The sequence below is a fragment of the Nyctereutes procyonoides genome, unplaced genomic scaffold, assembly GCF_905146905.1.
Source record: "Nyctereutes procyonoides isolate TBG_1078 unplaced genomic scaffold, NYPRO_anot_genome, whole genome shotgun sequence".
NCBI lineage: Eukaryota > Metazoa > Chordata > Mammalia > Carnivora > Canidae > Nyctereutes > Nyctereutes procyonoides.
In genome coordinates this window covers 22,367,804-22,385,479 of record NW_026575136.1, presented here as the reverse complement: position 1 = coordinate 22,385,479, position 17,676 = coordinate 22,367,804, and the positions used below count along the sequence as shown (strand labels likewise).

General features: G+C 42.3%; 1 protein-coding gene across 7 annotated transcripts in view; it reads right to left on the bottom strand.

Annotated features, from left to right (window-relative positions):
• The window catches only part of LOC129495404 (E3 ubiquitin-protein ligase NEDD4-like), a 336,680-nt gene that overhangs the window by 184,178 nt on the left and 134,826 nt on the right, over positions 1-17,676 (bottom strand). The gene's annotated exons all lie outside the window — the stretch shown is intronic.

The following is a 17,676-nucleotide window of genomic DNA, read 5'->3' as shown; positions in this document are numbered from 1 at the left end:
GCAGCGGCCTGGAAATCCCTTCTCTCCCCCGCCCCTCCCATCATCCATTTCAACCTCCACTCCTCTCTCTAAACTTAGAGAACCAGAGTTTTCATCTGCTTCTCCATGCCGCCCCTCCACCCCCATTTATGCACTAGGGCAAATAGAAGGAGAACTGGTCTTCACAACTGGGTATTATACACTTTCTGAACCTTGCTTCTCATGCAGCAATTTCTCACAGAAACCCACGCCCACCCCAAGCCAACAGTAACATAGCTCTAATTCTGTGTAGTGGCTGCATCCTGGGCCATGGTACAAATATCCCATAAGTCAGCCACTTTTCAAGCAATGAGCATTTGTATTTTCAATATTTTGCCGCTATGATGGTACAACAAACATCCAAATACATAGGACTTTGTGTACACTTTTATTTCTAGAAGACAGATATCCAGGAGAAGGGCTGCTTAGAAAGGTATATTAATTTTTAGTTTAATATGCATTGCCAGTCTGCTTTCCAAAGAAATTCACATCTTGCTAGCAAGTGTTACTCTCCTCTATTTTTACCAGGCTGATGGGTTTGAAGTAATGGCTCATTGTGGTTTTAATCTGCATTCTTCAGCAAATGTGACTTCTTTTTCATAGGTTTGCCGGCTGTCTGCATTTGCTTTCTATGAATTGCATATTCTTGGTCCATTTTCCTCCCGGAGTTATGTTTTTCCTGCCAATTTGTAAGTTATTAATCTTAGAGGCAGTAACCCCTTTCCTGTCATACATAAGATAAACACCCCTCCCCTGATGTGTCAAGCTGTAGGCATCAAATCCTACTTAAGAATTTCATAATTCTCCTTCACTCCAAGATGATTACTAGTGCTTTCTTACATTTTCTTATAAATTTGAACTTCTTGTGTAAGTTTTTGCAGTTTCTAGGATTTACTTCTGATTATAATGTAAGATATAGATTTATCTTTATCTACCCTCCCCCCTTAAAGAGATGGTCATGGCAATGAAAAATTAACAACCCAAAGGAAAATGAACAAAGGTTATGGAAGTACCACCCATTAAATAATGTATTCTTTTCTCAACAGTAGGAACTACTCATCTTATTATATCTTACACTCTTCTACTTTTTTTTATGATACACACACACACAGAGAGAGAGAGAGAGAGAGAGAGAGAGAGAGAGAGAGAGACAGGCGCAGAGACAGAAGCAGGCTCCATGCACCGGGAGCCCGACGTTGGATTCGATCCCGGGTCTCCAGGATCGCGCCCTGGGCCAAAGGCAGGCGCTAAACCGCTGCGCCACCCAGGGATCCCCACTCTCCTACTTAAACATAGCATTGGATTCTCTATTCTGTTCCACTGAACTACTTATGTTATCCTGTGTCAATACCGCATTGATTTGATCCAAAGACTTTCTCAGCACATTGTGATCAGTGGTTTTTTTCTGTATTTGTCTGAGCTCTTCTCAAGTATTATGCATTTACTCTTCACGATTATTCAGTTCAAAAAGAAAAAGGAAAAACCTACTGTGTTGGAAATTCTAAGTGGCACTGTAATAAATACATGAATTTTATGTGTTGCATGTTTCTATTTCAGAATCTCTAAAAAGGATACAAGTCCCATACTTGTTCAATGTTTTCCTAGGTCATTTTCTGCTATTGAGAAGAGGAGTACTTGGATTTCCATTTCTGGGTGCTCATTTTCAAAACAGAAATGGATCACTTCTAGACTTATTTTTTTATCCAGTTACCTTGGCAATTTTTCCTATTGATTTTATATATACATACACACATACACATTTTTTAAAACAAGGGATTCTTAAGTTTTCTAGACATACAAACACCTCATTGTCTTATTACATTCAGTAGAACCTCTAAGACAATGATAAACAACTGTAAAAGCAGACATCATTGGAAAATTCTTAATTACAATTCAAATAGTTTTAGTTATTTTACCTTTTTAGGAAACATTTGTTATCAAGGTGTTTTTGTTAAATTGTAATATATAGCCTTTTTATGTTTAACTAATTTGTTTCTAATCCTATTTTGCTTTTTTAGATTGTGTTATACTAGGAATGGCTTCTTAACTTGATCAAATATGGTTTTCAGGCTCTCTTAAGCTGCTCTTCAACTTTTCTCCTCTACTGTGTTGAGGTACAATAACGGATGATGGTGATAAAAGTTCTAATAGTCACCCTAGTTATTACTGGAATAAACTATTTTTTAAATTTAAATTCAATTAATTAACATATAGTGTATTGTTAGTTTCAGAGCTAGAGCTCAGTGATACATCAGTCTTATATAACACCCAGTACTTCATTACATCATGTGCCCGCCTTAACCTTCATCACTCAGTTACCCTATCCCCCCACCCTCCTCTCCAGTGACCCTCAGGGTGTTTCTATGATTTAGAGTTTCTTAGTTTGTCTCCCTCTCTGATTTCATCTTGTTTCACTTTTCCCTCTCTTTCCCTATGATCCTCTGTTTTGTTTCTTAAATTCCACATGAGTGAAATCATATAATTGTCTTTCTCTGATTTATTTCACTTAGCATAATATCCTCTAGGTCCATCCACACCAGTGCAAATGGCAAGATTTCATCTGTTGATGGCTAACAGTCCACTGTGTGTATATGCCACATCTTCTTTATCCATTCATCTGTCAGTGAACATCTGGGCTCTTTCCAAAGTTTGGCTATTGTGGACATTGCTGCTATAAAATTGGGGTGCAGGTGCCCCTTCGGATCACTACATAGGATCCTCTCAATAGATAAAGAAAAAGGCATGTAACAAAGTACAGCCTCCTTTCTTGATTAAAACTCCTTACAGTGTAGGGATAGAGGGAACATACCTCAGTATCATAAAAGCTATATATGAAAAGTCCACAGAGAGTATCATGCTCTATGTGGAAAAACAGAGCTTTTCCCCTAAGGTCAGGAACATGGCAGGGATGTCCACTCTCACCACTGTTATTCAACATAGTACTGGAAGTCCTAGCCTCGGTAATCAGACAACAAAAAGAAATAAAAGAAATAAAAACAAATAATAAATAAATCCAAACTGGCAAAGAAGAAGTCAAACTCTCACTCTTCACAGACAACATGATACTCTGTGTGGAAAACCCAAGCCTCCACCCCAAAATTGCTAGAACTCATACAGGAATTTGGCAAAGTGGCAGGATATAAAATCAATGCAGAGGAATCAGTTGCATTTCTATACACTAACAATGAGACAGAAGAAAGAGAAATTAAGGAGTTGAGCCCTTTACAATTGCACCGAACACCATAAGATACCTAGAAATAAGCCTGACCAAAGAGGCAAAGGAACTGTACTCAGAAAACTATAGAAGACTGATGAAAGAAATGGAGGAAGACACAAAGAAATGGGAAAATGTTCCATGTTGATGGATTGGAAGAACAAATATTGTTAAAACGTCTATGCTACCCAGAGCAATCTACACATTCAGTGCAATCCCTATCAAAGTACCATCAACTTTTTTCACAGGGCTGGAAGAAACAATCCTAAAAGTTGTGTGGAACCAGAAAAGACCTCAAATAGCCAAAGGAAAGCTGAAAAAGAAAACCAAAGCTGGTGGTGGCATCACAATGCTGGACTTCAAGCTCTACTATAAAGCTGTGATCATCAAGACACTGTGGGACTGGCACAAAAACAGACACACAGATCAATGGAGCAGAATAGAGAACCCAGAAATGGGCCCTCAACTCTATGGTCCACTAAACTTTGACAGAGCAGTAAAGAATATCCAAAGGAAAAAAAGACAGTCTCTTCAATATATGGTGTTGGGAAAATTGGACAGCCACATGCAGAAGAATGAAACTAGACCATTCTCTTACACCATACACAAAGATAAACTCATAATCGATGAAAGTCCTAAAGGTAGATACAGGAACCCATCAAAATCCTAGAAGCCAACACAGGCAGGAACCTCAGTGACCTCAGCTGCAGCCAGTTGTTGCTAGACACGTCTCTAAAGGCAAGGGAAACAAAGGCAAAAATGAACCACTGGGACTTGATCAAGATAAGAAGCTTTTGCACGGCAAAGGAAACAGTCAACAAAACCAAAAGACAACCTACAGAATGGGAGAAGGTATTTGCAAATGACACATAAGCTAAAGGGCTAGTATCCAAGACCTACGTTTGAACCAAGATCTTGATGAAGAATTTATCAAACTCAACACCCAAAGAATAATCAAGAAATGGGCGGAGACACACAGATATTTTTTTCCAAAGAAGACATACAAATGGCCAAAAGACACACAAAAAGATGCTCAACATCACTCATCATCAGGGAAATACAAATCAAAACCACAATGAGGTACCACTTCACACCAGTCAGAATGGCTAGAATGAACAACTCGGGAAATGACAGATGTTGGCAAGGATGCACAGAAGAGGGACCCTCTCACACTGCTGGTGGGAATGCAAGCTGGTATAGCACTCGGAAAACAGCATGGAGGCCCCTCCAACAGTTGAAAACAGAGCTACCCCACGATCCAGCAACTGCATTAGTAGGTATTTACCCCAAAGGAATAAACTATTGATTATAGTGCATTAGCCTTTTGATGTACTCAAGAGTCTGTTAATGAATTGAATTTTTCCATTTTTCCATTTACTTTCATAAATAACATTGGTCTGTACTTTTCTTCTTTAAAATGTATCAGGTATTAAAATTATGCTGGTTTTAGAAAATGAACCTCAAATCTTTTCGGATTTGCTACATCCCCAAATACTATAACACATTTTCTGTTTTTTTTTAAAGGTTAGATTTAAACTCAGCTGGCAACCCATGGAGCCCTGGTGGCTTTTTCAATCACCTTTCCTATCACTTCTATATTAATTGTGGTTTGTTTTTTTTTTTTTTCCAAGTTTTCCATGCTTCTGGGATCAATTTTGGTAATTTGTAGCTTACTAAGAAATCATCCCTGTGTTTTTCTAATGTGTTTTGCCAGGGGGCTACATGTAGTGCTTTCCTACAAGGCCTATCAATCCCTCCTGTATCTCTCCTCATTCCTATTACCTATGTTTGCTCTCCCTTTTCCTCAGGGTGATGAGAGTTTATTTTATTGGCCCTTTCAAATAACTAGTTACTGCGTTTACTTATTCTTTAAGGTTTTCTGCTTAATTAATTTTAAACTTTTATCTCTGGTATCTCTTCATTTCTCCTTCCTAGCTTTTTAAGATGTTCTTTTTCTAATTTCTTATGATGCATACTCAATCTCTTCATTTTCCTTCTGCTTTAATAATGAAGGTAACTTTCCTATTCTAGGGGATATTCCCTTTCGAAGTAATCTACAATACTTATACTTTTTTTAAAAAATAAAGAAGAAAGAAAAATATCTAAAATGAAATTTTAAAGAGCCACAATATAATTAAGCATTAGAACTAATCTACTAGTTGGCATGCTAAGAGCAGAGGATTAATAAACCAGCAGAGACAGGAGGAAGAGGAGTCTTCACTTCCTTAGTAGAGGCCAAGTCTCAACAAAATTCTATCTTATTGCGTTGTCAGGTTTTCACCTCGCGTGTCACACATTCGGGAAAAGTGACTGGATTCATATGTAGGTTAAAAAAATATCACCACCAGAATAAATGGCACAGTCAGTATACATTCAAGCCTAATAGTAAAACTTCTATCTGTAATCAGAACAGTGTTCCAAATCTAGGGCACCACAGATTCTGCACCAACAAAAATGGACTGTTAGAGGTCACGATGGTAAACTTACCAATGTAAGAATGTGGCCTGATGCCTTTGAGATGCATCTTCGGGACAGGTGGATGTAAACCTTCCCAGGTAATCAGAAGAACTCATCATCCAGAACCCACTCCGTTTCCAGGTTCAGCAATGTGCCATACAAGAAGCAACCTCGTCTGTGTGATTGCTTCAGACAGCAACTCCTAAAAATTGATGCCGAGGGGCAGAAAGAGGGTCTGCATATCCCAGGATGAGTGGCTCTGACCTAATTAGAAAAGTATCTGAGGCCAGAAGCAAAGCTATTTCCGGCATCCTCACTACAGGGAACTTTAGAAGACTTACAAGGTCCCAACCTGGCCTGGGGAAATTGAAGATGACACTCAGATAAAATCATATTCATTTATGCTCTACTAATTCAGAATTATTTTTATGATCTGGAAAGGTCTGGACTCAGGTTTCCATTTTTAGACCCTATGACAACAGGCAGAGAAGGAGGCTCAACCTACTTATGGGAACAAATTTTAGAAGCTCTGACTCATGTGTAAACAACCGACGTGCTAATAATTTATCTGTGGGTTAAAGCACATACTTCCAGTTGGGTTGCTACCCTCAGTCCTTTCCGAAACCAAAAAGAAATGAACATTTTCTACATTTAACTTTTTACTGTTACTGAATGTTTTCCCCAGTGATCCCAGTAAGTAAGAGGTTATTAGTAAACCCCCATTAGTAAACCCATTCCTATTAGTAAACAGGAATCATTCAGTGGTAGGAGCCATTTCATGTTCTCAAAGGTCTCTAAACCACTGACAAAATACATCCCCCTTCTCTTTGGGTTACAAGCACTGCTTGCAGGCAAGGATCACAATTGCACCCTACACGAACATCCTGTTTAAGTAACCTGCAGATCAACACTCAGAGGTCAGACACTAGTGCATGTGCTAGGTGCAGAGGGTCATGTGTGTGAGTGCACCCCAAGAACATTACTGGAAGGTGGGCACGGGCACTGCTGCTACTAAGTCATAGAGATGTTACGAAAGTGGATTAAGATTCAGAGGCCCGAGCTCTCAGGTCCCTTAGAATCTCCCGGCTGGTTCTGCACTAGACTGGCAACCCGAGTACCTTCCAAAGTTCCTACTTCCCCAGAAAAAACAGTCCTGGAGACCATGTCCCCTACACCTGGCATGCATGTATATCACCTCACTGCCTGATTCCCTTCTTCAGGGGAGAGTTACTACTCCAGACCTAGGAGTCCCAGTTCATATTCAAGGCCCAGTACTTATAAACAAATTGTTCCCAATTTCCCAGAAAAATCTTTACTAAGGGGTATTTGGTTTGCTGGGTTTTTTCCCCTCATGCATGGCTTTTCATCTGTCAAAATTAAATAATTTGTTTCCAAGGTTCAGTGGCAAGCAGCTACTTGTTGTGGTTAAGAAATCATCTGGGGCAGCCCTGATGGCCCAGCAGTTTGGTGCCGCCTTCAGCCCAGGGCCTGATCCTGGAGACCCGGGATCGAGTCCCACGTCGGGCTCCCTGCATGGAGCCTGCTTCTCCCTATGCCTGTGTCTCTGCCTCTCTCTGTGTGTCTGTCATGAATAAATAAATAAAATCTTTAAAAAAGAAAAAAGAAAATAAATCATCTGGTTGGGGGTTTTAGGGCATCTGGGTAGCTCAGTCGGTTAGGTGACTGCCTTTGTCTTGGGTCGTGATCCCAGGGTCCTGGGATGGAGATCTAGGAGGTGGGCCCCCCTTCCCTGCTCAGCCGGGAGTCTCCTTCTCCCTCTGCCCCTGCTCACTCTCTCAAATAAAGTCTTAAAAAAAAAAAAACTGATGGGGCCAAAGATTCTCATTTTATCATTTATCTCACTTGCTGGTGGAAATTTGTCTAACTCTTCTCATTCCTAGCAAACGACTACAAGCTAAGGCTCAAAGAGGAAGGAGGGAGGCGGGCTTCATCAGGCAAAGGCCAGGAGGCCCGCTGGTGCCCCAAAGAGGCTTCTTCCTGTGTAAGGAGGGGTGGGGGGCCAGTATTTGCACATCACCCCCACTTCCCATCACGCTGCCGTGCCGGGAAGGAGTGCCCAGGTGGGGATGCAGGTCACATGGGTCGTGGAACCCACCGGGACCCCAGTCACATGGCCACCTGGCCTTGCCAGTCACTGTGCCGTGGCTCCAGTGGTGTGATCGCTCCCCTTGCCTCCCATCTTCTGTCTCTCTCCACTTGTGGTTTCTCCCACAGATTTCAGCCAGAATGCCAGACCTCAGGCTGGAGGAGGCAGCGGCACCTGGGGGTCTTCCAGGGGGAGACCTGCCGTGATGATGATTGGCCTGCACACAGGCTGGAAGTCTGGGAGAGTCCTGCGCTCCACACATGGGGAGCAACCCGAGTGGGTCGCAGAGCCGCCTTACTGCAGCATAAGGACTAGGAGGTCCGAGGGAGGCCTCCTGGTAGGGAGGCTGCTGTCTGGGCACAACCTCACCAGGTAAGCAGGGTGCTCTGTGCATCCCCCTGGCCTCCCCCTCTCCCTCCCCTCCCCACACCCCCTCACCAGGGCTACAGCTTGGAGAATGGCCAGGGAGGAGAGCATCAAACATCCAGGGGTCCTGGGCAGTTCAGCTTGGCAGCAGCAAAGCAGGTAGAAAAGGGAGTGAAGGGGTCTCTGGCGGAACTAGAACCACCGCTGCCTGAATACCGTGGAAGGGGAGGGGCCCTTTTGTCACAATCTCTTTCTCTCCTTTCCTAACTACTGGTGGTTTCCACCTTGTCTCATAAGCCTTCAACTAATGACTAATGAATAGCCTTGAAATTTCACGATTCTCCTGCCTACATGGTTTCTATTCTTATTCTCTACCAATTAACTTAAATCATCTTGTTTCCCTCTCCCAATTGACAAATCCCAATTGACAAATCCAAATATCAGCTGCTTCTCCCTCCCTCACTTCGGTCAAAACAGCCCAAGCTACTTATGATTATATAACAAACTTTCAAGTATTTTTACCAAAAACATTTCTCCTAAATATAACTTCCATAATTTTGAGAAAGGCCAAATATTTTTGCCAGGTGACTATATTTATCTTTCTTTCATCTCTGTTAGTCCTTTGGCCCTTTGTGAGCACAACAGATTATGAGGGGTATTAGCTCAGTGCTCTACTGCTCACATTCCTACTGACCCATGATGTTTAAGTACCAGCTCGGAGCTGGTGACCGTAAAACCACATTAGTTCACTACCATTAAGAGGACCAGGGGTCTAAATATAATAGCAGGAAACAAAAATAGGCCACAATAAATGTGGATACCTCTAACTGACTTTATATTATTGACTACGAAGACATCTTAGAACATCTTGTGATTCTCCATCAAGTGATGTTCATCAATTAGTTAGCTTGCAACTCAAATCTTGTGTTGAGGCGCTCATAGCCTATTGGATATTTGCACCTGACACACATTCTGCTCAATACAATGCTGAGTTCCTCTCCTTCCCTTTTATGGTTTCTTTTTCTTTTCTTCTTTCATTGTATTATCAGATTCCAGAGTTGGACGGTTTCATTTCATCTCACAAGCCATTCGATCCCTTTTTTCCAGTGTTTTAGCACCTTCTTCCTCTTACACATGTGACTCTCAGAAAGATGTACAACATTTATGAAACCTTTTGTGTAATGGGTGTATACTGCTACAAATGCTTTGGAAATTCTAAGTTAAAAAAAACTAATTAAAGCTCAAAAACAGATGCAAAAAAAAAAAAACCAAAAACAGATGCAATACCCAAGTATCATGACCCATCACCAGTCAACATAACGTTAAATATCTGTAAAGTTCCAAGAGTAATTTTTATCTATCCAGATGCCTACCCATTCTCTTGGCTGGAACGACCCCATGGATCCCTGCCCAGTGGAAATTTTAAGGTTTCTATGAGACTGTGAGCATCTTGACGTTTAGGGAACTTAATCCTCTGAATTCCACATAACCACTTGTCATGTAGACACCAAAAGCAAAATAAATGCTTATTTGTAAAGACTTAAATCATCCTTATTTTGCAAATGTATGAGTGCCTAAAAAGTAATGTGCAGAGGGATGCCATGACAAATCTCATAATAAGGTCAATTCAGACTTCCAATTCAAAAAAGGCTGAATTTTTATTTAGAGTCCTTCTGGTTACTTTCTGCGGCTAGAAACAATGGCTTTTTCACAGCAGCTGATTTGAACTGGATTCACTTAAACCAGGCTAAGATTTCCTAGTACAAATTTTAAAGTACTGGAAAAAAATTCTTTAATCAATTACGCCCTTATAAATTGCAGTACATAGTTGTTATTTTTCAAATGCAACAAGTTTTTAGGGTCTGATTCACTATGTGTCTTCTCAGACAGTCTGGCAGGACTTAATTTATCTGAGAGATCAACTACCAAAAGGAGAATTTCATGTAATTATATAAAAAGTAAAAAGAATTTGAAAAATGTTTTTTACCAGTCATAGTTATTTTAACACACACTAATTTGGGTACAGCTAACATAGTTTACAAAAAAAAAAAAAAAAAGATCATCTGCTTTCTTAGTATAAAAAGCTGCCTTTAAAAGAAAACTTCTTATTCTTGTACATTTACCAACACCCCATGTTAAACAAAAGTCTTTCCTCCAATGGTCTAAACCTCAGCACTGCACCTAGACCATCACTTCCACTTTCCAGAAACTGACCTTCCAGCACTGAACTGTAAGAGACACTGGGAACCCTGAATCCAGCAGTAAAAGATTTTATTTTTATTATGCTAACGATTTCAAAATGTAGTCACTTTAGCTGCCAATTCAGTTTGTGGATAATTTAAGGAGTAATTTCCAATTAGGTTTTTATTTAAAGTATGCATTGAGGCCTAATATTATCAGTTACACACACACACACACACACTCCACAGCAGCAGCAAAGAAACCAATAATAATAATAATGCAAATGATGATGACTATGACGATGATGAGGAGGGAGCTCTTCCATGGTGGTACGCACCACCACTAGCAAGCTTTTTAAAGCCCTTAACATTGATTTTTTTTAAATGCGCAATAAACTTAAAAAATTAAAACACCCCAATTCGCACAGAGTCATGAAATAAAAGCAAAGGTCCTTGCCCAACATGTGACACATGATGTAAGAGAGAAATCCAGAAGGATGAAGGCTGTGCATGAAGGAAATGTAGAGGGCAGCACCACCCAGAAAGGACCTTAGCCCTGGAGACTAATTCTCACCCCCTGTGAGAAAGGCTGAGAAAGGCTGGCGTGGAGCAGGACCTATTTGCTGAGAAGGAGCCTGCACTGTCACTGTTGATAAAACACAGCTGTGTCCCCTCCTGAAGTAGGCCACCAGACCAGCACCCCCAAATTGGACTGTGCATGAGTTACCTGGTAGCCCAGCAAGAAGCAGACGGACTCAGTACACATCTGGGCAGCGTCCAAGATTCCATACATCTAACAAGCGCCCAGGTGATGCTGCTGGTCCACGGACCATACCGCCTGGCTAGTGGTGGGCAGAGCAAGAGTTTAACAGAAAGGCCATCAACTCACTGCTGGGCAGGGCACAGGGGAGCTGGGCTCATGCTCTCCTCTCACTTCCCGGGTCTCCAGCCCCTCATCTGTTAACACCAGAAGAACGAGCCCATCTCTAAGGTATCTTTCCAGCTTTAAAAACCTGGGGCAGAAGGGGAGGCTGATAGTCTGAAGAGCTACACCTCCTAAGTCAGGTGTTGAAGAGGAGACCAGAGCTTGAGGGAATGTGAGCTTCCCAAGCGGTTGTACTTCTACCCAGACAAGACTGGAAGAATTTACTTGCCTCTTTCATCTTATCCCTTTATCCCCACTGGAATGCCTAGACAAAAATACAAAATGATGTGTGCACAAGGCTATCTACTGAAAAACAATGGACAAGTCTGGGAATAACCCTAATGTCCATCAGTAGGGGATTAACTGAATAAATTCTAATACATTCATATTGGGGTGTACCGCACAGATGTAAAAATATGTGAGGAAATTCTCTATATACTGATAGTAAGAAAATTGTGAAAAAACAAAGGAACAAAAACTAACAATATATCAAGTTGGCGCTGTAATCATATACAGAAACATCATCTCACTTGACTTTAAAATCTGTTTTTATTGTACATCCCTAATGGGATATACCCCAAGGTAAAAAGAATTGTAAAGAAACATTAAACTGTATCCAATAGCAGTAAGTGGCAAAATGCTAGTAACTGCGTAAGCTGGGTGATGGGATTTCATGATGCTGTTGGCCATCATGCCATTTCCTCTTGTTTTTGTACACACTTGAATAATTTTTTTAAAATCGACCCTTCAAGTAACCTTTAATGTTAACACACATGCACACCAGGGGAGAATGCAAGAAAGCACACAGCTGGGCAGCAAAGCTGACCTTAGTCCAAGGTGAATGCCAAGGTTCTTCATATAAAATGTACCATGCAGGTAGGCAAGGGGAGAAGGGATGGTTGGCTGACCCCTACTACAACGTAACATATTCCACATCTGTACAGACTTTACCGTATTCAAATACATTTTGTATGACCTCATTCTGTTTTCACAACAAAATTTCTGATGACTAGCGTACTGCTAAACTAAGGTAATTGGCTCAAACTGGTTCAATCCCAAGCTCTCCTCTGTCCAGGTCCCTTGGTTTCACATCCAGTACCCACACCAGCAGAGGAGGGTGGTGGGGGCCAGGAGCCTCAGGGCACCACCAGCAACTGCAAGTCTGCAGGTCCAACTTTAAAATATGCATGCCGATTTTCATTCCCGACCGAATATATACATGTTTGACACTTTTAGTGGCTTATCAAATAGGCCCCCATGTATATTTTGTATCTTTATGAACGCAGGAACCACCGTTCCTTATTCCAGTTTCAGAGGCATTGAATTACACCAGGCTGCACAGTGACATCTGTCACCCAGATGCCTTTGGAGGCCCAGCAAAAAAAGGGACACGTCCCATTGTCCAACTAGCACATTGCTGGTAGCATTCCCAGCCGACAGTGTTTCAATTGGCACCTACAAATACACTTTCTGTTGATGTAACTTTTCAACCTGAAATTTCTGTCTGGTCTTTTAAATATACCACCTAGAAATGAGTCAGTGCGATGGCAGGCAATTAACATCACGTAACATGGCTTGAAATTGCTCAAACCGATTTGGGTGCATTTTGGAAAGAGGTACTTCATGGCTATCCTGAGCAGAGAGCTGAGAGGTGAACAAGGAATTCAGCTCTGCGGCAGCCTATTCCAAAGAAGAAAAAAAAATCACTAACGTTTACTACCATGTCCTTTAATAAAATGGTAGTTAAAAAAAAAAAAATTAGAGCCTTTTAAGAGAACAGCTTAGACTTACAGAATTATCCCAGAGATAGTACAGGGAGCGCCCATATACCACATAATCTGGTTTCCCCCATTATTAAATTTTACATTAGTTTGGTACATTTGTTACAATTAATGAATCAAGGTTGATACATTATCATTAACTGAAATCCCTGCTTTATCCAGACTTCCTGTTTGTCCCCTAACGTCCTTTCCCTGTTCCAGGATGCAATTTTGATCTTCCCACAATTTCAAATTCACTGCCCGGGAAGGTTATTTCAGCAAATATGATAAATACAAGCATAAAGGACTAAAACGATTCTTCTCAGGGGCAGAGAAATGCAAATATTGGATGAAACGTCATCAAGAATCAGCTCTTCCACAGACCAACCTTGATCTAGAGCTCCAGTGACCATCCTCTTAAAGAACCTGTCGAATAGGCAATGAATTTCCAGGTGTGAAAAGTGAGTTATGGTATCAGGAACACCAATGTGGAAGTCAGGTTCAGATACCAAGGCTGGACCAGTCATGCTAGGCTTTTGTATCATTAACTCAGGCCAACTCCTGGAGTCAGAAAAATACAAAATGCTCCTGTGGGGACTGCCGGGCCCCAAAGGCATGTCAGCCACTGCCCCATCCCCAAAGTTAATTCGATCCAATGAAGAAGTCGGAAGGAAAAAAGGATAGAAAGTTAACCTGAAAGATTTCAGAGAGCAAGGCAGGATGACAGCTCATGTGGGGGAGGTGAGCACAGGATTAACTGGAGGTGAATGCATTAAGTGCTTCGGCACAAACTGCCCTAAGAACTGAAACAGGGAGGGAAGAAACCACGTCAGAATTATTAGAAAAGGAAAGCCCACATTTCTGGGCTTGAGTTGGTCTCAAAGGAGAAGGTATTAGATTAAATGGATTCTGAAATCCCCTCCTGGGGTGCCTGGGTGGCTCAGCGGTTGAGCGTCTGCCTTTGGCTCAGGTCATGATCCTGGGGTCCCGGGATGGAGTCCTGCATTGGGCTCCTTTCGGGGAGCCTGCTTTTCCCTCTGCCTAGGTCTCTGCCTCTCTCTGTCCCTCTCATGGATAAATAAACAAAATCTTTTTTTTTTTTTTAATCCCCTTCTGTGTTGAAAATTCAACAATTTCTTCTCATTTTGGTTGCCAACAGCACAGTGGGGTTAGCAAGAGAGCCACCTGCCCCTGTCTGGGTCACGGAAGGCCTCTGAGGCAGGCACACAACCAGGTCTCCCCACCAGCTGCCAAGGTGCAATTCCACACACGGGGAGCTTCTCCTGACAGGTGAACAGGAATCAGGAATCCTCCGCTCAGGCCGATGGTGCTTAGCAAACTAGTCACTACTAGATAAACTACGTTCAAATAAGAGCCTTTGCCCGTAATCTGAACTTAAGAGACATTTTACTCTCTCGAAGCTCTGTTATATAAACCACATGCTCCATTAATTTGTTAATTCGACCAGGCCCCATTGAGCACTTTTGCAAAACAACAACAAACAAAAAACTACCTTTAACTCCTTCATGGAGAGGCTACCCAGAGATTTCAGATTTTTGGTGACATTTTAAATTTTGTATGTCCTGTATTTATAGCAAGGATTCTGTCAGAACTACTGACACTTTGGTTAGACACTTCTTCATGGTGGAGGGTCATCCGGTGCACTGTGAAAGGCCAAGCAGCATCCCTGGCCTGTTCCCACTAAAAGACAGTCAAAAATGTCTCCAGACATTGCCAAATGCCCCCTGGGAGGGAGGAGATAAAACTGTCCCTGGTTGAGAACCTCTGCCTTAAACGAATTCATGAGATCTATAAATAAATACAATATGATTTCAAGAGAGATTAAATAACATTTTAAAAAATCCTTTACCCAGTCCGTATCTCTACCCATATTGTCTCAGAAAACATTATCACCATGAATGACTGAAGAGGCAAAGTTAAGGTTTTCCTTCCACTATTGAGTTAGTACTTTTTAAAACAAGAAATAAATACAACATATAGACTTGATAATTCCCCAGAAACAAGGAATTGGGGTTAGAAATCATTCTTAATCCGTTCCATCCCCGGATTCTAAAGTAAACATCAGATTCTACACGCAACAGCCGAACCGACCAAGCACAAAGCACTTGGTCTGGGAAAGAAGCCAAAACGGACAACTCATGACCACTGGGTGCCACCCAACCTACCCACATTCCACCTCAGAGGACCATGGGCACGCCGCCCGAGGGTCATTTTGCCACTAGCGATTAAAACAGACCCCATTCCCTAAAAGAAGATTAAGGCCAAGAAAAGAAGAAAGAGCTAATTTAAGTGTGTGCCTCATAAATGCCTCAGGCTAAGGTCCCGAGGCTCCCAACATGTCACTCAGCTTCATTTGGGGGTGGAGAGGAGAGAAATACTTCTATCAACAGTGAAATAGGACCAGTAAGTTCTTTAGAGACTACGGGTTTGGTTGCCACTGGCTTTTTTTTTTTTTTTTTTTTAATTACTGGTTGTGAAAGCCGTTTCTTAAAAACCATCAACACATCCCTCATTTCTGTGGTCATGGAGCTATTCCTTATCTTCTCCTTGGTGTACAATGTGAACGTGTACAACTCACCAGCACAATGTATTTAGGTCAGGAGACAACAGTTAACTCTATCCAGCCTCTGGCCGCAAGGCCATGCCAAGGCCTCTACCCTTCAGGAGGGGAAGTCCACTGATGTCCTTTTGGAAAGAAGGTGAGGAGAGCAGGTGGTTGCCACAGTGGCTTAGAGACCCAGGCCATCGGCTCCTGGACTGGGAGATGTTGCTCACCCAACATCATCACCACCACCCGAAGGAGAGTGTGAGCAGCCCTCTCGAACACAGGCTCAAAAAAAAAAAAAGAAAGAAAGAAAGGAAGCAGGCTCAGCACCAGGGCTCTCTAGATGGATCTCTGGGTTTCAGGAGCCCTCTGCAGCTGCTGCCTTCCACTGAGTATCTCTGCTTCCACCCCATCTGGCTCACACCAAATCTGCACACCCCACCACCCCCCTGCCAGCCAGCCACCCCCAGGGAAAGAGCACACATAACGAGAGAACTGGCTGTGCCCAGTTTCTACAGGTGGGCAGATGGCTGGCAGAGAATAAACCACAGGGGAGGACCAGGGAGTTCAGCCTGTGTGGTACTAACCAAGCTAAACGTTAATCACGGCATAGGATCATTTACATTAAAGATCATTAACCAGGAGCTCAGGCTTCTTGGCAAAGAATGAAAGTTCACAAGCTGAAAAAATGCATTTAGATAAAGTCCCAGCCTCTTGTTGCCAAACACAGCATTTGGGTCATTTCAGGAGAAGGGCACCTCAATGGCAAGGAAGGCCCAGAACCAAACAGGGGCATCTGGCAAGGACTGGGCGTGGGATGGGGGCACTTTTTTCTTTTCTTCCAGAGTGTTCTCCACACAGAGCCACAGCTAATTCTTTAGGGTTTATTTTCTTCTTCCCTACCCCTTAGGAGGTGTAGCTGTCACCTCATGTGCAAGGCAGTTTCCAGGTAAGGAATTATAAACAGCTAAGGTGTGCAGAGTTTGTCTCTCCAATTTTCCATTTCTTGGTCGAAACATCTCCTTTTAAGGCGATGGTTTCGACTCCACGATTAGGAGCCACACAGGAGGAGGATGGCATTTCCCTGTTCACGAAGCTGCTCTCTGCCTTTTCTCCCACCTCCAGGGACCCAGCAGCCCTCAATTCTCACGCAAAACCACAAGCCACCATCAAGCAAACAGGGTCAGAAGTTCAATTTCACACATTACAAACAGCCACGGTTTTGAAGACTTCTGACAAGTGTTCTTTCTGACACACTGCAAGTGGCTGCACGGGGTCAGGCTTCCTCCACGCACACCGTCCTCCCCAGCTCAGATGAGCACCAGCTCCTCGGCCACCCTAGGGTGCAGGCAGCCCCACACTTCCTTGTTGCTATGGACCCACCCAAAAAGAGCAAGCACTGCCCTGGCTTTTCTATTCTGGTATTACACAATTCAATTTCCCTCCAATTAGGTATTTGCCATAAAGCATTTTTGTGACCGAAGTAAAAAGAAAAACAAAAACACCAGAACCACACTAATTCTTGCTAGTGAGATTCATCTGAGATGGACAGACAGCGGATTCATAGAGATTGATTTCTGTAGGTATTTGCAACAGCCTTTCACGCGAGGACTCTTTAACTTAAGAGTCCAGAAAATGGAAGTGCTGGCTTTTTATTTTCTCTTAAGGGGAATACAAGTCTGTCTGTCTGGAGCCCGGAAAATGTGGGGGAAAGATGATCAGTCACCTGATTCACAATTCTGCAAAGTTCCTAAGAGGATATCCATCCACAGAAGAGCAAAATCATTTAATCTGCGTGAACACAAGTGGAAAACTAAAGTTAGGAGTCATGTGACTCATCCTCAAGCATTTCCTGTAAAGGTTATAAAACAAATCCGGGAGGTGTGCGAGGAGGTCAATCTACAACAATGAAGAGGCACGCCTGTCCCACCATGACCTGACAGCATTTGCTACGTTTAAATTAAACTTAACAATGAAGTCTAACAAGAAAACATTTTAGATAAAATATCTATCCTCATTTCACCTGGAGTTTTTGTACCAAATTTCCGAACTCTGCACGACAGATCCCTTCGCTGTGTCTATT